General features: G+C 45.6%; 1 protein-coding gene across 2 annotated transcripts in view; it reads left to right on the forward strand.

The window, feature by feature from the left end:
* Nucleotides 1-1,893: 1,893 nt before the first annotated feature.
* MAPRE3 (microtubule associated protein RP/EB family member 3) overlaps nucleotides 1,894-23,891 on the forward strand; it is a 47,702-nt gene continuing 25,704 nt past the window's right edge. For both annotated transcript variants that reach the window (XM_082851569.1, XM_082851570.1), the window contains exon 1: nucleotides 1,894-1,985. The gene's annotated coding sequence lies outside the window, so the exon portion shown is untranslated. The remainder of the gene's footprint in view (nucleotides 1,986-23,891) is intronic.

A 23,891-nucleotide genomic window follows, 5' to 3' on the forward strand; every position in this document is an offset into this window, starting at 1 on the left:
GCCTACGAATTCTTACTTCTGAGTCATTCAAAGAGAATGCAGCATGTCTACAAGCCCAGCAGAATCCAGTGATGTTCACCAAGAGCGCTGGATCTGAGCTGGGTTAGGAGATGGTAGAAGAGTAAGGCATGAAGAGCTTGTACTGATTATAGAGGGTGACAGGAATCATTGAAGAGGTCAGTAACTTGTGAGAAAATTTATTTAGTGGAAACATTAGGGACAGTGTAGAAGGGAGACTAGCTACAGGTGAGGAGTCAGGAAATAGAGAATGCCAGAGTCTAAATTAATAGATGACTAGAGTTTTGGCATTAAGATGGAGAGCTAAGTGAGTGGGAGAGGTGTAATAGTGTCTGTGGTACTTAAAGATTAAATATGTGCAAAGATCATATGGAAAATATTAGTGGAGACTCTGAGGCAGTTAGGTCAGAGAAAGTGAGGATGAACAAAAAAAATTTTTAACCTTTGACTCCTTTCACTTATTTCTTTGGAGTCAAAGAAGATACTTCTTTGAAGACTCTTTGAAGAAAATCTTTGTCTTCACTTGATCCAGTTCCATAAGCACTTATTGGAACTGTACTATGTTTCATATTGAGTGCTAGATGCTGAGGGAGCAGATGAATAAGACAGAATTCCTGCCTACAAGGGGCATGTAGTCTGATTGAAGAGACACATGCAAACCAAGGACAATACTGTAAGATGTGTATGGAGGTATACAAAAGGAGGTATGTACAAGATGGGTACAGAGGTGACCTTAAGATATCCACGGGAGTCAGGGCTGAGGGAAGGAGACCCAGAAGTAGTTTGCACAAAGAGAACCAAGCTAAAGAAATCATGAAGTGGTGAGCATAGTGGAACCCTGGGTGGAGTACTGGAGGACAAGGACAGTAGGTGTGGACAGGAAGAAGAGGAATCTAGAAGAACTGGGGAGATCCATAAAAGCTGACCTAGAACAGGGAATTTGGGAACACCAATGAACATATCAAGGAGGGAGCTAGTTATGAGGGGGTAGAATTTAAACTAGCTAGTGGGCAAGATGAAGAAACAGGTATCGTTTACAAACGCATTGGGACAGAGACAATAAGGTTGATAAAAATTCGTGACATGTGTATAGAAGACTTTGTTAGCTCCATTTAGAGGTAAAGGTATAGACTTTTTGGCAGGAGACAAAAAGGAGTGCTTAACACAGGCAGAGGAAAATTGAATTTGGGGATTAGAGTAACAGGCTGCGATTGAAAGCCATAAACCAAGAGAGGAGAGAAAGCCCAGCCTTAGCTGTCTCCTGTTGCTAAAAAAGAAGAAATATTCTCCCCTTTCTCCTTTGCAGTAGCCGTGAGACAGATAAGAATCCGTCATCTAGAGGGAGGAAATATGGGGATATATGTATATGTATAGTTGGTTCACTTTGTTATAAAGCAGAAACTAACACACCATTGTAAAGCAATAAAGATGTTTAAAAAAAAAAGAATCCGTCATCTGGCTACTATGGAATCAGGTGTAAATGGTTGTTCTTTCTGTGATCAGGGTGGAGGAATTGTTACCCCGTTGCTAAGGAAAGAGGAAGGGGCTGTTTCCAGTTGCCATGGAGACAAGGTAAGAGCGTTCCCTCGATACCGCCGTAAATTTATGAGGCGGTGTCCTCTCCTTGTTGCTATGGCAACTTAGAGGGACTGTTCTCGTCGTCCCCACCTCCCATCGCAGTTGCTAACACAAGGTGGAAGTAGGGGCTGTCCTTCCCTCTCCAACCAGTTGCCTTGGAGACGGCTGGTGCCCTGGCCCCGCCCCGCTCGGACTGACAGCGGTGGCCGCATCGCGCCTGCGCAGTGCTCTCTTCCCCCGCAGTCTCTGTGCGTTGAAGCCGGAGACCGCGGCGGCCTCTGTTAGGACCCTCCGCCCCAGAGCCGCCGGCCGGAGCCGCAGCCTCAGCCGCAGCGCCCCCGCCGCCTGTCCCCTCCCCCGCCGCCTCCGCCGGAGCCATCTCGCGCACTGTGAGTCCAGGCCGAGGCGACCGACGCCGTGGGGCTGAGTCAGCGGGAGGCCCGGGCCCGAGCTGGGGGAGGGGAACCGAGTTGCCCCCCTCGCCTCCCGACCCGCGCACCCGCCCCCCAACTGCGTCTCCCCCACGCCCGCCTCCCTTCCTCCACCCCTCTCTCCCGGGCTCCCCGCGGCCTCAGCCGTCAGGCCTCCCCGAGCCACTCCCCCTCCCCTTCTCTCCCCACAGACCCACCTTGGGGCTTCTTTCCCGCTGGATGCGGCGCTACCGCACCTCTGCTCTGGACAGACTTTTCCCCGAAAAACTGCCCCCCGTTCGCCCTTGTCCCTTCTCCTTACTCCTCTTGGGCCTGACATCTCCGGCCTCTCGGGTTTTCCCCAGTGATATGCCAGGAAAAGAGTGACAAGGGAGAGAGCGAGGGGAGACTGGGGGGAGGGGGGACGTTGTGCCTGCCCAAACGTTGGGGCCTCAGGTTTCCTACCCACACGCTCCTGCCCCGGCTGGCGTGGGGAGGCAGGTCTGGACAGTACTAGCTGGCTGCTAAGAGCTTGTGGGGCTTTCCGAGTAGATTTGCTGGGAAGCGTTCCGCCCCATCATCATGATCAGCTACTGCTTAGTGAGCACTCTCTAGTGCACGGTGGCCTTCTAGTGGGCTGAGCTCTGGCTTTGGCGGGCGCTGTGGAGAGGGACTAGAGAGAGTGGAGGGAGGGGAAGAAAAGGTTGCGTTTGGGAGCTGAAGTTCCTGCGCTTCCAGTGCGTTGTTGTGAATAAGCATCTTGCAGTACTCTTTAACATGCTTTCCAACCCCCCCCCCGCCCCCTTCCCTTCCCCCCCGCCGCCCCCCCGTAGTACAACATGGATATAATGGGAGGTTTGGAAACAGGCCTGATACCCGTAGCAAATGCTTACTGTTTGTATATTGAAGGGTTGTGATCTCTGATACCTGTAAATTCCAAGTGGTAACCAACTGGGCAAGAGTGAGTTTTAACATAACATGTGCAGAGCGGAGAAGGAGGAGGAGAACTGAGGTTTCTCTCTGGTGTAGGGCTGAGGCTTGCAGCCCCTGTTTCCTGCAGCTGTGTCTCTGTGGGGACTGTCACCTGATAGGGGTTCTAGCATATTTGAACAATTCCCTGGGTTATGTTTGCTACCCATCCACCTGCCCATCGTGCATTCCCTGATCTTGGAATAGAGCAGGATCCCAAACTGTTTTCTTTTTTCGGAAGAAATGGAGCTGAAGTTAGAGTTGGTGCGCACAGCCAGAAGCTGTCTCAACTCGAGGGCTCCTAACTACTGTGTACTCATTGCCAACTTCCTTTGATTCTTTTTTTTTTTTTTTTTTTTGCTTGCAGATCTCAGTGTACTCTTAGAAAATGTGTATAAATATCACCCAGTTAAACTGTAGAAGAGGCTTTGGGTTTTTTTACTTTAGGGTGCAAAAGGCGTAGATGGTTCAGTTCTAAAAATCATGGTGAAGAACCCACAAATTTGGAGTTTCTGGCTTGCAAATGGTGAGAAATAACGATTTTGCGCCTTGACTTTGCTCAATCATGGCCTATTGGCAGCCTCCTCAGAGCCACTCCCCGCCCCCATGCCCATCAGATTAGTTTACAGTAGCAAAGACGGCTGTCGCCCTAGTTTTAAACATAGAGATGAAGTTCAGGAAAACTACTGCCCCCATGCAGCAGTGCAGTTTCTTCTGTTTCGAATGCCAGTCTGGGGTTTGGTGGGATGCACCTGCCTGCGGGGCGATGGGAACTGTGGGGCCTGAGAGTTACATTCCTTCTGTGTGGTCCTCTCTGTGTTGCATAGCTCACCGAAATACCCGAGCAGGGCAGGAGCAGACAGCTGTGCTGGAGAGCTGCTCCTCCTGAGTTGAGTGTATTTTGGGAATCAGCGATATTACTGGGGTGGAGGGTTGTGAATTAAGAAGCAAGAAAATTGTGTCAAGGCTAGATAGATCAGGAGGGTGTGAGTAAAATGTCCCCTTTACAGTTTACTGTGGGATAGGACATTTCCAGATCATCACAGTGGTTTTTATATAGGTTAATTTGCCTTTAAAATCCATACCTGTATTTTATGAGATAATGATGGAATGCCTTTTAAACTGCTGCTGTTGGGAAACAGGACTAATACCTGTGTCTCATACGTTGCCTATCCAGTTGTTACTGAGTGTAATTGTTAAGATCAGGGAGAGGGACATGATTTGAACCAAATTAGACCTAAATCTATGTGATCTATGTTGTAGTTTTGTAGCACTATATTTCCTTGATTCTAAGACACACCAGCAATTTACCAGCAGCTTTTAGGTAAACTCATTTAACACTACCAGATCAAAATATACATGTTGAGTCTACGGTGCCTCCTAATTTCAGGAACATTAAAATAGCCAGGAAGCGGCAAGATTTGAAGGAGGGATTTGCGTGTCTTAGAACTGAGAATGATATTTATAATATTCCTGGGGATGTGATGATCCTGAGAGCGCATGCATTGTGAGGACGGATTTCCTTAAGTCCTTGCCCTAAGCCAGCCTACTCTGTGGGGTCGTGTATGTAAGATGATTGACTGCAGTTAGGCATGGCAGTTGGCTATTGAAGAGAGGAAAGTTCCTATGTGGGAATCCATCCCAAGGCCTTCATATGGTACCCTCCAGAAGCAGAGCCAACTAGCTGGCAGCAAACATCGTATGAGCTGTACCTGAATTTAGCCAAGTAACATCTTTCAGAAGCTGAGCAGAAAATGTAATTTTTCTGAACCAAAATGCATCTGATTTGTTCACAGACATATTTGTAAAGATCCTAAGGCACATGTCCTCTCCCCCATAGGATGTTAGAAGTGGAGAGGACTTCAGATGGCTCAGTGTTCTCATTTCCAGATTTCAGTATGAGACACCAAGAGTTAGTGACTTGCCTGAGGTCACCCAACTAATGTATAAAGTATGTGAAAACATTTTGTCAGCTGTGCACACCATGCAAATTAATGTTGGTAGTTATTAGTGGCTGAGTCAGGATTAGAACCCAGATTGCCAGTCTAGGGCTATTCTACAATACCATGTTACCTCATCCCTCATATTTAATATTCTAGAGGGTTTTAATAAAAAATAATTTAGTAGTCTGTAATTAGCCCCGTAGACAAGGGCTTGTTTTTTGTCTGATTGCAAAGCCAGGTGAAATTGAGTGTCACACTGTCTTGCCATCTCAAAAATATTTTTTCCCCACAGTGCAGTGCAGTGCATTTCAACTTCAAGGAAGTTTTTCCTTTCTTAAATTTGCATCATCTAACGTAAAGCAAACGCGAAGGTGGGTGTTTGAAGTCTTCGCAACTTATCTGTGAGGCTACTGCTGTATTCCAGGAAGCAAGGTGGAGAGAGCCGAAAGGGGGCCGAGAGGAGGAGCAAACTGGATTATCTTCCAGCTCCCAGAATGTAACCTTCTGTGGTTCCTGGAAGCCATAGAGATTTCTAACCCCTATCCTTGAGAAAGGGAGGTGGTCTGGCCTCTGGAAGCAGACAAACCTGCATTCAAATCCCAGTCCCACCACTTCCTGACCATGTGGCCTTGGGTGAGTTATGGAACCTGAGTGCCAGTTTTCTCATCTGCAAGCCTGAAATGATACCCATCTGTTTTGTTTTGTTTTGTTTTTTTTTTGCGGTATGTGGGCCTCTCACTGTTGTGGCCTCTCCCGTTGCGGAGCACAGGCTCCGGACGCGCAGGCTCAGCAGCCATGGCTCACGGGCCTAGCCACTCCGCGGCATGTGGGATCCTCCCGGACCGGGGCACGAACCCGTGTCCCCAGCATCGGCAGGCAGACTCTCAACCACTGCGCCACCAGGGAAGCCCTACCCATCTGTTTTACAGGATTAAATGAAAGGAAGTGTGTAGAGTACCTGCTTAATAAGAGATAGCAACCATTAATTTATATTACTAAACTATAAAATAAAAAATAATGCTTTCCAAATTTTATCATGACCTAAGTCCATCTTGGCCCCCCAATTCAGCAACCCCCATCTCCCAGCAGGCCTCTCGGTGTGTTTGACATGCACAGAGGGATTTATCCTGTGAAGACCTGGCACTTGCAGCGTTATTTCAACTGCCAAAATAGGAGTATATGAACTGCCCCTTTGTCTCCATGTATTCAGCTGACCTGGTTATCTGAAAGGCTGGCAGGGCGGGAGCAGTTGACTGGGAGAGCAGAGACTTCGTGCGTTTGTGTATGTCATGGTGGCGGTTAGTCCTCCGCTGGGGAGGCCAGTCTGGGGAGTGATCTTAATTTGAAATGGAAAAGCTGCTGAGCTCTCCCTCGTGAGTCAAGCTCGCAAGGCCTTCATTCAGTTCCTCTACTATTAGAGGTGTAGCTTTAATTGGTGACTGCTCAGATCAGCTCTGCATCTGGGAGATCTGGAGGGCCCAGGAGAGGAGCTATCTGCCTTAGGAGGGAAACCTCCTTGCTAGTGAGGAGAGGTAAAGGGAGGGCATTTGGGGTGGCAACGGTTCCAGATGGAGTCAAGGCGGAGACTGCCACGTAATTAGGGAGCCCGGGCAAGCCATTCAGGTGGGACACAAATGAATTTAAGTTCCTAAAAATTTCATTTGGAAAGAAAATACTCATAGATAGGCATCTTAGGACTGAAAATTTAATCACAATAGTTTTAACCTCTGGGAAGTGGAATTTGAGTATGGAGGAGTGAAAAGGACACTCAAAGGAGAACTCCTTTTTTTCATATATAATTCTATCTGTGAATTGTTGTAAGAAGCATGTGTGCTTTTGTAATTTAATGAAGACCAATAGAGCTGGTAGTGGTTGTTTTTCAGTAAGTACCTTTTGCTGAGCAAGAAGCAGTTGCCTTTACTTGGAGCCGTCAGTGCTTGGGGCAGATGGGGTTAGACTGCTTCCTTCAAACAGGCCAAGCCAGTTGGCACCAAACCAGGCTTGTAGGTAAGGACAGGACCCTCCAAAGTGGCTGCTTCCTGGCAGCCCAGGATACTTCACTGACCTCCTACCTCACCACCTCTTCCTAGTCTCTTCATTCCCTTCTTGAGAATTGTCCCTTCCTTCTCTTGAACAGTTGAAGTAATCATTGTTATTCTAATAAGCTATTTTAATTTTCAGCTATTGATGAAAATGGCATCTGACCAGATGACCTTTATGAAAAATCTGTGCCCCTTACTTAGCATGAAGAGGGCTTGAAGTATAATGGCACCCAGCTGAAATGCTGACCTACTCTGTTATGGTAGCCGCATTTTAGATCAGATCGGGCTGATAGAGCACAACTTTCCCACAGTGATTTATTAACTGCTTCCCCTAGGAATCACTGATAAACTGACAAAATTATTAAGTATGATTGAGCTTTAATTTTCTCCTAAGTTGGTCAGTTGTGTTTCCTAGCCAGGTGTCCTGTTTATTATAGAAAGATGACACACCTATCATTGGACACGTGCTTTGACTTGCTTAACCAAGCGTTAGGATGGGTTATGATGAGTAATCCACATTCCATCACGCAGTGTTCCCTTTGGCCAAGAGTACAGATTTGGGCGACAGTTGGCCAAGGTTGGTGAGGCTTCCTGTGGCCAAGGATGGTTTTTCCTCTGTGTAGAGTTAACTGGCTAATACTGGCCTAAGTCCAATATCTTGTTCTCACTAGCATCGTGCCCTACCAACTTTCCTAAACGGGTATAACGTTACATCGGTGTTTTGAGCTCTGGACACATTATTTGCCTGAAGTAAATAAAGATTTGGCCTATCTAAATGTTGTGACTCCACGTAAAATGATTTTTTTCCTGAAACTATTTCTTGTATATAGGCGATACATACCCGTTGTGTGATATGTTTAAAATAACTGAGCAAGAAGCATGGCTTCAAATTTGCCCAAGTAGTTCTGACAGGGTGTATCAAAAACGTTAAAAGGAGCATATGTTTAGATCAGAGACTGCTGTTCTAGGAGTGTTGCGAAAATCAGAGATGTATATAAAAATACCTACACAGTGATTTTTATTAATGCAACATTATTAACTATAATCATTATTAATAACAGCAAATAGTTAAAACAACCAAAAGGATCAATAATTAGGCATTGGTCAGTTCACCTAGATGAAATACTGCACAGGCATCAAAAATCTTGTAGACTATTTTTTGATATCAGAAACTTTTGATATAATCAATGAAAAAAGGATGCAAAATTGTGTGGCAAGAATGATACCAACTTTATTTTAAAATATATGGAAAGGTACTAGAAGGGCATGTGCCAAAACCATAAGTGATTATCTTTACGTAACGAGATTACTGTTCTTTCTGAGTGCTTTTCAGTGTGTTCCAAACTTTTCTGCATTAAACAGCTATAACTTTCATTACAAAATTTTTAAACCAGCGATGTATAGTTTCCATGTAGTAGAGCAATTGCTAAGAAAATCTCAAGGTATTTAATCTTTTATTATTTTGTTTCACTATGGTCATGATTCAAGGTAAACACTTCTCAAAGGTGTTCCTTTAGATAGTACTTCATTTCTTCTTTGAGAGAGAGTGTGCCCGGAGTGTTACTGTGTGGGTGTGTGACTTAAAACCGTAGTCTAGAAACTCAATTCCAACCGTCCAAATGAAGTAGTCTCTCTTGACTCAAATGAGATGTAAAAAAAATTATGAAAAGAAAGTGTCTTACAATATAGTCTTCTTTGCTCTTAACTTTTGCTGTTTAGATTTATCAGATTTCAGTAAAACCCCGTGTACCACAGGGCTCCATTTGGGTGGACTTTTTCTCCCCATGTCTTTGCAGATTCTCTGGTGTCCTGGTTCCCCCATGTCTCAGGGGCCTTATTTGAGGCTTTCTCCCTTGTTTTGGCGGTTGTGCACCTATCTGAACTATCTGTTTTGAAAGACTCCACCCAGGCCTGCAGCAGCCTCCTTCCTCCCTTTGCCCTGGCCATATTCTGTTCCGCCGTCAGCTCAGAGGCCCTTTTTCTTCCAGGCGTGGGTGGAGAAGGTTGGGTGGCCACCTGGCAGCAGAAGCCCACTGCGGGGATGGGCTGGGCGGGTCCCTGGAGCTGCTGACTGTGATGGGAGGGGCTGGCCCGGGCGCTGCTGTCCTCTCGTTCATTTTCCCATCCACGCACACACTGTGCATCATCTCTGTGGCCTGTCCAGTGGGCTGATACCTGCCCTCTACCAGTGGTGGTGTCGGCCCACCTCTGAGCAGCGGGACGTAGAGCTGAGGAACCATGTGGTTTATCACACAGCTCGGCCTGTGCTGCTATGTAAATGTTTTCTAAGCAGGGTCTGCCTCTTCTTCCAAGTGGTTCTGACTCCCCAGACACCTGTCCCAGACAGGGTGGAGGCCTACCCTGCCACCTGGGATTATTAGTGAACATGTCTTTGGGTGTGGCTCGCTGGGGACACTCCACCACCTGGAAAGAGCGACTGTGGGAGAAGCATTCATCTTCTCTTGAGGGTGTTGTCCAGGTCACCTGGTAATTTAAATGGTGTTTCCTGCCTGGTAAGAAATGAAATCTCAGCTGCTCTGAGTCAGCAGGATCATAGTGGAACTGCTGTGTGTTGTGCCATGTGAAAGGGGCAGGCCTTGGACCACTGGATGAAATTAAATATCCCTTCCCATATGGGGAGTGTCTCGCTGAAGGCTTATCTCCGGTGGTGTAACATGCACTGTGTAGCTAGACTTTTCTGCAGCACCAGACTCTTGGCAGACAGCCGTCAGCCCCCACTCCCGTCCCTGCAGATTATTGCCACTTATCAGGGTCTCTGATTCAGTCTGTGATCTGTCCTGATTTTAGATGGGTAGAGTTCACCGCTGAAAGCTCCCAGTTTGGGCATCCTATTAACACCTTTAAGTGACAGGACCACTGCTAAGTACAGAGATGTGTTATGCTGGCCCTAAAATAGCAAGGTACAGTGTTTTGAGAGTTGATAACATTTGTATTCCCCAGATAGTATAGTTTCCAGGTTTATAGGTTATTCATATAAATTTGCATATTGTCTTCTTAAGGCCTTATTCTAAGTATACTCTCAATAAGATCTCTCCGAGTCCTTTCTGTTTTGTATTCTGAGTCATTATGGGGTATAAAAAAATGAGATTCAACCCCTGTCCATGAGAAACTTCAGTCTGGTTTGGAAGCTAAGGTGGATGTGTGGAATGATTAGCGTGCATGACGACACTGGGCATTGATAATACATCTGTGCTCCTTTGTGGTATAAGCCATGGTCTCTGCCCTTAAGGAACTCAGCTAACATTCTGGCAGGAGAATTGGACACAAAATTATATAAATCGCTATCACACAATGGGGTGGGAACGCCAGCAGTGATGGGAAAGGGTGCTTTGGTAACCCAGGCAGAAGAGTGACCCTGAGCGTGTAAGAGCTGGGGAAGCCTTCAGAGAGGGAAGCATATCGGAGCTGGGTATGCAGGGTAGCACAGAGGACAGGTGAGTAGGAGAGTTCAGGCAAAAGAAATGAAAAGAACAGCATATTGTGAGTCACTAGCACTACAGCGTCTAAATTCAAAAAGGGCTCCGAGAGGAAGATAATCATTGTGAACTGGAGTAATCAGAAAAGACTTCACAAAGGAAGCAGACCCTGAGCTTGTCCTGAAGATGAGAAGGCTTTGAGTAGACAGGACACCAGAGAGGGCTTTCCACGAGGCAAGGTGCCACGTCTTGGAAGGAGTGACTGGCCAAGGACCATAAGTAGGTCACCTTTACCAGACTGAGGCTGTGAGAGTTTGCACAACATTGGGAACATTAGTCAGAAATTAGGAAGTTGAAGAGACAGTTTGGAGATAAGTTTTGGTTTAGGCATGGAGAACTAAAGATGACAATTGGAGACATCCAAGTGGAGTGATCACAAAAGCCCAGAAGCTGAGGATGAGGTTGGATGGAGCTATGGGTGTGAGAGTCAACAACACAGGAGCGATGGCTTCCCTGAAAGGGGGTTTCTCCAGGGGTCTTGGGTACAGAGCACAAAGACCAGAGCCCCAAGTAGTAAGCTTTGAGAATTGTCCATAATTAGAAAAAAAGTGAAGCAATGTGGGGAAGTAGGAGGTTTCAGAGCAAGGGAAGAGAGCTTCAGTGCTGCTGGTTTAACTAGACTCAAGGATTCATCCAGAAGGAAATCATGGCAAGGGTGTCACTCCAGTGAAACGCTGGAGATGGAAGCCAGATTGGGTAGCGTTAAGCAGGGAACTGGGTACAGAGCAAGTAGAGGCAATAGATAGTCACCAGAGAACGGCAACAGGGAAGGGGAGAAAAGTAGTAACCAGAAGAAGCAGCGGGATCAAACTTTTTTTGTTACAATTCTGTCCCTTATCATCAAACATATATAAAATTTTAGTAAGCATGTAGTTTTTGTTTATGTAGTTTCTGTGTATGGAAGTGTGCTTCGTCTACAGATTTCTCTATATCAGCATAATCCATTGATTTGTCGCTGCAAACATCCCCTTCCCTCTGTGGTATTCCATTACAGTGATACCAAAATGTGCTTAACCATCGATCTATTATTGGGCAATTAGGGTATTTCCAATATTTTGCAAGCGTAAGTATCTCTGCTCTGAACATCACTGTACAAATTCCTTTTTTTTCCTTTTTGGGTTATTTCTTCAGAGGTATATCCTATAAAGCAGAGTTACTGAGGCAAATGGTACAAACCATGTTAGGTTTTTTTAAATTGAGATATAATTGACATATAACATTATATGGGTTTCAGGTGTGCAAATAACGATTCAATATTTGTATACACTGCAAAAAGATCACCATGATAAGTCTAGTTCACCTACATCACCATACATAGTTACAATTATTTTTGTTATGATCTTTTAAGATCTGCTCTCTTAGCGACTTTCAAATACATAATACGGTATCATTAACTATAGTCACCATGCTATACATTATATTCCCCAGGACTTATTTATTTTATAACCGGAAGTTTGTGCCTTTTGACCACGTTCACCCAGTTCCCTCACCCCCACCCCGACCTCTGGCAACCACCGATCCGTTCTCTGTGTCTATGAGTTCAGTGTTTTTAGATTTCACATATAAGCGAGATAATACAGTATTTGTCTTTCTCTGTCCAATTTACTTCCTTTAGCATAATGCCCTCAAGGTCAATCCGTGTTGTAGATGGCAGGATTCCCTTCTTTTCTTTGGATGAATAATATTCCGTTCTGTATATATACCACAGTTTCTTTATCCGTTCATCCACTGATGGACACTTAGATTGTTTCCATATTGTTGTTGTTTTAATGGCCTTATTACACATTGTTCTCCATGGTGATCCAACCAACTTACAATCAGAGTAAGAGTTTAGTATTGACTTGGAATAATTTCTGAAAATAAGGAGACATGAGCATGTGTGATGGTGGAAAGGAAAAGGAGTTATTTGAGGAAAATAATCCACATACAAGAGAGAAAGCGAGCAAATAGGAATGATCTTGAGAACACCAGGGAAGGGATAACTTTGCAGGAGAGGGAAGGACTCCCTTCCTCTGAGACTGATAGGAGGAGAGTGTATAGCTCTTTGTACCCCTGACTTGCAGGGTGAAGTCCAGGGGAGATAACTGGAGTTCCTACTAATAAAAGACCTTTTCCTTAGTGAGACAGAGCCAAGGCTGCTTGCTGAGGTCGGGGGCGAGGTCCTGAAGGTCTGAATTAACCACTGTGAGAAATGAGCCTGGGCGTTTGAGAGGTGAATGAAAGTCTTGTTGTGCAAGGGCGAGGGCTGAGTTGGGCCCGTGAATTCCTAAGGGCTAAGTCTCTGAAGCCCTCTAGCCTGGAGAAGCAGCAGTAGGTGGGGCAGCACGAGGATGGGGGGCGCTTAGCATGCTCGGGGCAAGGTTTCTGGGGAGGCAGAGTTTGAGATGGCAGTGAAGCAGCCGGCCCTAAGGTCGGAGGTGGAAGGAAGCACTGCAAATCTAAGACAGGCACTGGTTGTCAGCAGAATGAGGGGGAAAGTAATTACAGGCTCCAGTGAGAACAGAAAGGGGGGTTGGAAGGTGAGTGATGAGCCGTGAGGAGGTTTCTGACAGAGGAAGATTTTAATTTTAAGAGGCTGTTTTTGCTTTTAATTATTCACCTTTGTAGAATGTTTGGGGGTGTTTTTGTTGTTGTTTGTTGTTGTTGTTGTTTCTTCCCTTAACATATGGGCACGTATTACTAGCAACATTTTTGTAGCTAAAATCTCTGGTGTAGCGCTGTGCTTCCAGGGTGTGGCAGGATTACCTCTGGGGTTGATGGAGGAGAAACGAAGGTGGAGGAGCTTCACAGAGTCCGGCTTGATAAGGGGCTTGCACCATGAGGTGTCTTTGGTTTCAGCCATTGCTCCTGTGGTCACAGCTTGTCGCTGCGGAGTGGCACCCAACCACCAGCCCTTATCCACCCACATGGTTTTAGTGTTTAAAGCCTGAGCAGGCTGACCTTCCCTAGGCTCGGCAGTCATATTTTCGATGCACTGTTGTGTGGGCCTGGCTGCTTCCGACTCTGCCTGGGAGCCCTACCGAGCCATTCCTCTCTGGCCTCTGTCCGTGAAGGTTCTTCCTCCAGGCAGATACAGCCCCTTGCCAGGGACGCAGTTTTGTGAGTGGACTGTGGGTTCCGTTTCAGCCTCACTCATCCCCTCCCTGGGTGCTTTGTGCAGTGTACAAACTGTACAACTGTATATAGCAGCTCTGTTTCTCTCTTGCCTGTTTTGAAACTTGGCCTGAGGCCCTTGCCTCCTGTGACCGGTCTCCTTCTCATGTCCTCCTAGATCATCCACTTTGACCCTGACTCTGACTGACACCCTTGGTTGTGGCCTCTATTCCACTTGCCATATTCACATTACCATCATACCGCACAACTAAAGCCCTTTACACAGCTGACCATGCATAGCAGTCACAGGGGCCAAGCAGGGAACTGAGCAAGGTGGAAACACATGGAAAGGGAGTGCCAACACCAACACAGGGACGTGGAAAAGCCAGGGCCAGCGCCCTGCCTCCTTTCCAGGGCCTTCAGCTGAGTCTAAACCTTGCCTGGACATTTTGTAAATGGTGTTTCATTAAAGCCAGGACTAAGCAGGAGTACGGCTCCCAGCCAGTCCCTACCAGGAAGGAACAAACAGCTCGCCAGTGCAGGCCTCAAGCCAGGTGGGGTAGGCGCTAAGGTGCATTGTTTTGCATGGAGAATTAAACGGGCCCTTTGTAAACATAGCCCCCTGCCGGTGCTCCTTTCTCTTGCCTCCTAGTCAGCCTAGGTCTGAATAATTAGCCCTTGGCCCATCAGTAGCAAAATGAAGAGGAAGACTACAGCTAATAGGCTGCAGTACGCTTAAGAACCTTGAACTCGGAGTTAGGAGACTTGGGCTTAGAGTTACACGACCTTGAACAAGGCACATCTCTTCCTTGATCCCCACTTTCCTTTTCTATTAAATGAGGGGTCTTTGCATATGCTGTTCCCTCTGTCTGGAGCATTCTTTCCTGGCCTTTTTGGGCCGAGTCTCCGTAACCTCACTGTGTCTTGTCCTAAATGTCCTTCCCTAGGGGAAAGTGTTCTGTAACCTCCATCCTCACTCCACTCTAGGTTGGGGACCCCATGACAGGGTTTTTCAAATGGTAGATGACAACCACTAATTGGTTGTGAGACCAATTTATTGGGTTGTAACCAGCATTTTCTAAATGAAAAGACCAGGGAATTCCCTGGTGGTCCAGTGGTTAGGACTCCGTGCTTCCACTGCAGGGGGCACAGGTTCAATCCCTGGGCGGGGATCCCACAAGCAACGCAGTACAGCCAAAAAAAAAAAAAAACAAACAAATGAAAAGACCAGAAAATATCAGAGGGCATCACTCATAGTAAGAGTAAGAATTGTTTAATGGAACTTTTGTTTTATTATCTATGTCTGGGTGTGCGTGTTTGTGTATCTATTGGATTGAATATAAAATGTATCTTTCACTAAGAGGCAGAAAGCCATTGCTTTCAAAACACCCTAGTCGTACATGTTTACTATACAGCACTTAATGAGATTATAATTACATAGTTATTTGTATGATTTTATTACTACTTACCTATTTCACTAGGTAACAGGCTTCATGAATCAAGGATCAAGACTGACTGACTCATCCATATGAGACCTAGAAATTGTGGAGGCTCAACAGATAATTGCTGAACGAGTGGATTTCTGAGGGGTACTTTGTTGCTGTCAGTCCTTAGTTCTGTGAGGCAGTTCCTAGGAGTGACTAGATAGTGGCTGCAATAATAAACCAAGAGCCCTCACGTTCGTCCCTACTGGACAAAAGTAACAGAAGGAGCGGCTCTTGGACCTCTCGGTCTCCACGTTAGCAAGGAGTCGCACCGGAAACCGGGAAGGCCAAACCAGCTCCCCTGAGAGGGAGAAGGGAAGAAGAGGACAGATACCACCACCCTATTCAGCAAGGCCTCACTTGGGCAGAGGTACCTTTCCAGTAACAGAGAGACAGGACGTTCAGAGACCAAACCCTCCACGTAATCTGTGCTCACATAAAGACAAAGGCGACTTGCCTAGTGTAAGCTCTCCCAAGGGCCCATTTCCCACTCTCCTGGGTATGGGCAACCAGCCCATGACCCAGGAGTCCCCTGGGTTCCCAGGATAGACTCCAGAGCTCCTCTCCCTCCTGTAGCGCCCTCACCCCGCCCCCCAGCTTCCAGAGAACTTACCTGCTTCTTGAGGCGTCTTTCCGAACCTAGCCAGCCTCACAACACGTAGAATCAGTACCCTGCGCCTTCCCAGACGTGACAGGCCTCTGACTGTAGCCCAGAGGACTCCCCATGGCCTGGAAGGCTCCATTAGCAAGACCCAGCCAGGCACTGCCTTGGCCCAGACCTGTTCTGGGATGTGCTAAAGATCGTAACTGGAGAGGACTTTGTTTCCGAGGCCCTGAGGCCCTGTCGGGAGGACGTAAGGAGGTCCGATTTGCTGCTTCATCTTCAGAGTTCATCATCTGAGCTCAGATAGTGCTGGCAGCATCTAGCTGTTCTGTGGAAATCATGTTCCTTCCTGCCTGGAGCAGATGACCTCTTTGGGAGGGACGAGGGGATAATAACTAGATGTTTTAGAGCTCCTAGAACTGTTTGGTCTTCTGGCATCGACAGCCTCTTCTAAAAGTCTCTCCCGAGAGGCTGCCAATTGGCTTCCTTAGGAAGCTATCTCAGGCACCTGAGCCGCCCTTGGTGGTTGAGGGCAGGAGGCGAGCTAAGAGAAAGGACCGAGAAGCCTTTACTGCAGCAGCCGCCTCTCACCTCTGGTCCTTTTCCCCCTGTTGGAGATTTAGGGTTTGGAAAAGGATTCTTCAGAGACCTGCCAAGTCCTGTCATTCCTCTGAACAACACCCTTGAGAATTTTTGTATCACTTGTCTCATTCTCACCCTAATAATCCGTGCGTCCTAATTTGTATCCATACATTAGCTTTCCTATGAATTAAAAAAAAAAAATTATTCTCAAAAATCACTATCACCTAGCCCATATTTCAGAAAAATTTCTTAGAGCGATGTGCGTTTAACTAATGCCTTTAGTGTATAGTAGTCATCAAAAAAGCCTTTTTTGGATAACAAATGTAAGTCAAAATTGCCTTTACAATATTTTAAAATTAAAACATTACAGAAATGCTTAATGTAGAAAGTAGAAGTCTTCCATAACCTTGTCCCCCAAGGAGAAATCAGTGCCACAATTTTGTTGACTATTCCAGCTTTTTTTCTGCATATATACTCTAACGTGTTTATTATTTCTTTCTAAAAACATGAGATCCTACTATTTTTCATTTATAGAAAAAATGGAAAAGATAGAAAAAAGTAAACAAGGAAATTAAAGCCATTGTAATTCCACCACTCCAACAATAGTGGCATCAAGGGGTGGCCATGGTGGGCTTTAGTACTGCCCCCTTGCGGAGCCACCCAGGTGAACCTATAGTCCAAATACAAATGTGTGTGGTTCTGCAAACACAGTTTCAAGACTCTCTTCTGTCTCCCTCTTCCCACCAGATTACCAGCCCCAAGCCCCTCCATTCACAAAACCTGTTGCCACCACTGTTGTTTGCTACAGTGAATGCATTGCTACATTTTCTTCCAGTTTTTAATTACGTTAAGATCCTGTCCACTTACAATGTCTCCAGTAGTCATGTTCAAGAACCAGTGCAAGATACACGTGGAAAGCACTTTCCATTGTCCCAGGTAACATCGTATTTGGTTTTGTCCCCAGTAGCACTATTTCCAAGACACTGAAATAACGTCAGGGAACTTTGTTTTGAATTCATCCCTGGAAGATGCTTTCACTGTGCTAGTGAAGAAGCTGAAACATAGGGCCAGTGACTTGTTTAAGCAGAATAAAACTCTGCCTCAGCTAGACTTACCTACAGATGTCTAAATGTGTCAGGATTGCTAGCTGAATTGCCTAAATTCACTGAAACACTGAAGGAGTAGAAGGGACATTCCCAGTTTCTGAATTCTTCCTTCCCCAGCCTAGTTATCAGCTGCTTAGTACCATTTAGATAGATGTGCTTCAGCCCTGAGGGAGGTTAGGATATGTGCTGTTGAAACTCTTTTCTTCCCTTTGGGGAAGGATGTTGGCTCTTCCTCAGAGTCAGTCCGAATCCCACCTGGGCCATCCTCCCAGCTCAGGAGATGTTTCACAGTATTCTAGTTCTAGGTTCTCTTCTGTACATCTCATTTCTCCATGTTCTGACAGTGTGGATCTGAGTAGGTGAAGCCATCCTCGTAGAGGTAACATGGCAGAGGTAGGCTCCACCACCTCAGGTCTGGCCTAGGCCAGTGCCAAGGTCACAGAACAACCAGCATAACCCAGAGCCATATCCACAGAGTAGGAGAACAAAGAGGGACTCCTCAGCTTAGAGAATCCAAGTGAGAGGAGATATGATCAGTCTGTGTATTAGTTTCCTATTGCTGCTATAACAGATTACCATGAACGTAGTTGCTTAGAACAATGTAAATCTATTATCTTACAGTTCTGGGGGTCTGAAATAGGTATAGTGGGCCAAACGTTGTCTCCCCAAGCCCTAATCCTCAAAACCTGTGAATATTACCTTATACGACAAAAGGTGTGATTGAGAATCTTGAAAGGGGGTGCTTACCCTGGATTATCTGGGTGGGCCCTAGATTCAGTCATAGGTATCCTTATAAGTGAGAGATGGAGGGAGTTTTGGGAGAGAAGAGGAGGAGACAGTGTGACCACAGAGGCAGAGATTGGAGTGATGTGGTCACAAGCCAAGGAATGCCTGGAGCCACCAGAAACTAGAAAAGGCAAAGAACAGATTCCCCCTAGAGCCTGCAAAGGGAGCGCAGCCCAGCTGACACCTTGATTTTGGACTTCTGACCTCCAGAACAGTGAGAGAATAAATTTCTGTTCATTTAAGCCATCCAGTGTGTGGCAATTTGCTACAGCAGCCCTAGGAGACCAATGCAGTGGGTTAAAAATCAAGGTGTTGGCAAGGCTGTGTTCCTTCTGGAGGCTCTAGGAGAAGATCCTTTCCTCGCCTTTTCCAGCTTCTAGAGGCTGCCTGCATTCCTTGGCTTGTGGCCCTGCATCACTCCGACCTTGGCTGCCATCATCACATCTTCTCTCTTACCCCTCCCTTCCCCCTTATAAGGACCCCTGTGATTATGTTAGGGCCACCTGGATAATCCAGACTAATCTTCCCATCACAAAATCCTTAACTTAATTAATCTGCAAAGCCTCTTTTGCCACTTAAGGTACCATATTCACATGTTCCAGGGATTAGGACAGTGACATTTTGTGGGGGCCTACCACAGTCTGCAGATCCTAAAGGGTGTGGGTAAGAATGATGGATCTGGGCTTCCCTGGTGGCGCAGTGGTTGAGAGTCTGCCTGCCAATGCAGGGGACACGGGTTCGTGCCCCAATCCGGGAGGATCCCACATGCTGCAGAGCGGCTGGGCCCATGAGCTGTGGCCGCTGAGCCTGCGCGTCCGGAGCCTGTGCTCCGCAATGGGAGAGGCCACAGCAGTGAGAGGCCCGCGTACCGCAAAAAAAAAAAAAAGAAAAAAGAATGATGGATCTGTTTACCACATCCCTGAGTGTTCAAATTAGATGCTACTCCCTGAAGTGAGAAAGGCAGTATCAAAGGAAACACGTCTTTTGCAGAGGTAGTAAACATGGAATGCATTACACTCACAGGTTCTTCTAGGCAGAAAATGGTAATAAATAAATATTTTAAAGAGATGGGGTATGAACGTGAGCTAGGCAAGGTGAAGTTCTCCCTTTAAGCTTTCGAGGTGACGACATGTGGCGGGGGTGTCTCCTACAGCCTTCACCTTTGGTGCTTATCAAGCAGCCTAGCTGAATGGGTCTGTAAGGGCATTTCATGCAGCCATCAGTCATAGAACTGTTGCCCTGTTGGAGATGAGCCAAAGGATGAGTCACAAGAAGTATACATGGTACTGGGGTTAGAGGTAATGGGGCAAGTTCATTGTAATGGCTTGGGGAGTTCAGCGTACAGGGCATGTGGGAGATGTTATGGCTCCATCGTAAAAGATGGAAGTGGTTCATGGGGGTGTTGGTCAGACAGGAGAGTGAGAAGCTGAAGATCCACCGTTTGAAACATATTTCCACCTAGAGGGGTCAGTACTCAAGAGAGAGCAACCCAGTGATAGTTGCTCTTGAAGGCAGGTGGAATTACTCGAGGCAGTCTGAACACACATCAAGACCATCAGAAGCAGAGTCCCCATTCTGCTCCTACCTGTCTCTCTGACTCTGGGAAATAATTATTTCTTCCTCAGAAGTGAATAAAACTTCCTACTTAGAGAGGATAAGTCATTAATTATTCATGTTTATTTTCATATTTACAGATGAAAGGCATGCTGACTTCAAAGAAGTAGAGTTAGGACAGGAGGAAGAGAATTAATTCTCAACATTAAAATTATCTACTAGAAAACACTCAAGGCCTATTTTGAAAAGGTTTTTCATGATTGAATATAAAGCTGGAGAGTGTTAAAAGGAGATTTGACAACCAATAAAGGGATCAGAGAATAGTCCGTTAGGGCAGAAGTGTTTGTGTTCCTAACCACTCAAACTCATTTCTAGGACGAGCCATTAGACAAAGGTGTCCTACATGCTTGTGAAACACGATGAGAAGCTATGGTGAGTGCTTTGGAACCTCGCCAGATAATTAATGGCTTCATTCTGCTTCAGCTCCTCTCTTCATAACACAAAGGTCTGAGACTCCAATTAATGAATTTCACTTTAAAAAGAAGCAGCTTATTGGATACATGCTCTAGTTTAGAGCATGAAGCTCAAGGTAGGGGACAAAAAAGAACCCATTATCCTAGGGCCACCTCTCTATAGACCACACTACTCTTCTCTCCTAGGCAGACGGACCGGCTGGAGGCCAGGTTCTAACTGCCAGTGCCACTGTTACGTGGTGTGTCTCTTGGCTCACTGGTCTGAGCAGCACATCAGGAAACACCCACTAAGCTCCGGAGGCCCTGGGCAGCTCCTACTTGGTTGTTACCAGGAGAGAAATGGCTTGTCTCTGCTGTGAGCTGGATACTGTGCAGGATGCTTTCCACATACTGCCTCGATTAATGAGAAGAGTGATCCAAAGTCTGTAATTCAGGGGAAGGGACAATAATATCATGAACAGGATGAAAGGCAGGTTTGAATTCTGTTCTCAACTTCCGTGTTCACTCACTGTGGTAGGAAGTTGAGTTCCCCAGTGCCTCTATTTATCCTTCTATAAAATGAGGATATTACCTGTTCCCATCGCCCAACCATGATGTCAACATTGGGAATACTTTGAACTTCTCAGATGAAAGATGATATAAAACTACAAAGTGAAAAGTTGGTGTAGGAGAGGATGCTAGAGGACTGAGAATGAAACGGCCAAGTGAGAGTAAAATGTAAGGATACCAGGACTTTCTCCTGTGCCACCATGGGGGCTTTCTGGGCCTTCATTTGCCTTGTCTTGTGGAGGATGGTGTGAATCCACACTGTCATAGAAGGGGAGACAGACTAGTGTATTGGTAAGAGCAGAGACTTGGGTTCACCAACCTGCTGAGTCTCAAGGTAGGAGACAGCACAGCTAGTTTTAAGAAACTCCCAAGGTGCTTCTGATGCACAGCAAAGTTCGGGAACAGCGTGTTCCAGACTGCTGATGGTCCCTCAGAGACGCTGTGTGTTTCCACACCTCGCACGCGCGCTCGGGCTGTCCCCACTCCCTTCCTTCCTCACAAGCATCGGCTTTTCTTACTATGATGAACTCCAGTTCTTCTCTCAAGGCCAGATCACATATCACCTTTTGCCCAAAACTTTCCCTAACCTTTTCAGAGAAATTAATTATTCTTGGGTACAAAAGACTATGCAACCATCAGAGAATGAGGTGAACCTCTGTACACTGCATGGAAATGTAACCATGATATTTTTAAAGGGAAAAAAGGTCATAGAATGTTTATATTTTCTTTAAACAATGGAACAAATGTGTGTATACATAATTTGAGTATATATATTAAAAGATCTGAAGAATACACATACCTGATACCAGGACATTTTTTTATTTTATACACATCTATAGTATTTGAATTTCAATACCACTTTTTTACTTTTTCAAATTCAATAACAATTAAAGTGATTACCAAGAGAGTAATTGCTCAAATAATTACCAGGGAAGAATGGATTGGTTTCATAGCCCTTGTGTGTGTCATCATTCTGTGTGTCTCTCTCCGTGGGTCAGCTGTGAGCTCCTTGATGGCAGGGATGGCATCCTGTTCATCTGCCTGTCACCGGTGCCCGACACTGTCCCTGACACATGGTGGATACACAATGTGTACTTACTGAATTTAGAAGATCTAAAACAGAGTCCGGGGAGGCTTGGTTGATCAGCCCCAGGACCATACATATGAAAATTGATTTCCCGTCCTTCACCACCGACAACAACCCTCACACATCCTTCCTTTATGCCAACTTCCTATGAAAAACTGGATGTGTGTAATTGTTTAGCCTCATGATTTGGGGAAATCAGAAACTGTTATTCCTCCTGTAAGTAAGGGAGAAGAATAAATGAGATATGTTCCTATTTATTATATTTACATCTAAAAATGACAGCAATGCTTTTTGTCCAAAAAAGGTTTTCAAGTCATATTTTATGGGAAGCAGGACACTCATTCTCACTGAGTCATGTTCTCAGATTTTTTTTTTAATGCTAACCTATTCTAGAAGTTGTGGATGGATTGTTTGAGGGGAAGAGAAAACAGATCTCTCAACAAACATTAAGCACCTACTTTGCACCGTGCTTTAGAATTAAAAACACTAATGTAAGTCACTGCCCTTGCCCTGAATTCCTGTTGTGGTTTTAATACACTCTGCTGTAATCGCTCGGTGCGTATGGGTGTGGCTCCCTGCCCAGTGAAACGGCAGGTTGAGGACCAGCTGCCGAGCCCTCTGCCCCCTTCTCAGCCTTACCAACACTGACGCTTGCTAGATTTAGGAAATACGGCCGTTCTGGTCCTTTGTCCTACTAGTGTAGGCCCAGCTTGGTCCTGGCCACCGGTTGGGTCTGAAAGTTCATGCTCAGCAGGAAAGCCAGAACTATAATGGACACCTTAAGAGCCACGTTCTCCTGCGTAGAGGGTGGGCTTTTCCCACAAGACAGAAGCTTATTGAGAATATTGACTTTAAGGAATGCTTCCAGATACCTCAGGATTTGGCTAGAGCCCTAATCTTTGTAGGTGGGAGCTGTCCAACATTTCAGCATACTTTTGCATCGGCCCGCTTTGAAAGAGGTGTATTGACGATCGATCTGTCTGTTTTCACTGTTTTGTTTTGTGCCATATTCTAAGGGAAATGGCACAGCTCAGGATCTAGCCTCTCAGGTCTTCAGATCTGATACTTTAATGATCAGCTCTACTTAAGGTCACTAAGCCCTGAGAAAACCGACTTATATTTATTTGCTCAGGCACATTTGTACCGGAAAGTACATTTAATACAACAAGGGATATACTTCTTCCCTATACGGGGCCTTGAAAATCAGAAAAGCAATCAGAGCTTGCTCTGTGAGCATAAAATCAGAGCAAATAGAGTTGCAAGATGTTAATAAATTATATATCATCACACTCTGGTCAAGCTTAATTAATTCTCCCCTCTCCACTAGAAGAGGCACCGTCCTAGTGACTAGAATGCCAGTGTCAACTAAACAGAGTGCCACTCCTTGGATAATGTTAAAATTGCACTAACATAGTTTTACTTTCCAGGCACTTTTTTTTTCTAGGTCCCACGATAACCACCCCTCCGTTTATTATTAGCTTTACAACCAGATTCTACATAATGACATGTGACAGTTTTTCTAAGTTTGTAGCTTATTTTGCATTGATAAAGGTGCTGCCTTGTGACCTCTAGGGAGAAGTATTTGTCTTGTTTACAGTATCTCCAAGTCACACTCTTCCTCATGACAGGTAATCCTGTCTCTACCATGTAGATACCTGTTAGCAGGGATCAGTAGACATTTTCTGTAAGGGCCAATATTTTACACTTTGCCACCTGCACAGTCTCAGTCAAGACTATTCAGTTCTGCTGTTGCAACATGAAAGCAGCCACGGACAATACGTAAATGAGTGAGTGAGTGTGGTTGTCTTCTGATAAAACTTTGTTTACAAAAAAAGGGAGCTCTATGCATAAAACTGATAACTAATAAGAACCTGCTGTATAAAAAAATAAAATTCAAATACTAAAAAAAGGGAGCTCTAGCTCATAATTGCTGACCCCTACTTATTAGTCATAATCACCGAGGGGGCTCGTTTTTGTCCCTTCCTGACTTTACTTCAGTCCTCTTTTATCATAAATATTACTATGATGCTTAAGTCTTCAAAAGAGGTTTTTACTCTCCCCTAAGAGGACCAGGAATCCTTAGAGAAATGGCTTTTTCCAAGATGGAGGCAGGAGA

The sequence above is a fragment of the Leucopleurus acutus genome (assembly GCF_964270905.1).
Source record: "Leucopleurus acutus genome assembly, chromosome: 12".
NCBI classification, from domain to species: Eukaryota; Metazoa; Chordata; class Mammalia; order Artiodactyla; family Delphinidae; genus Leucopleurus; species Leucopleurus acutus.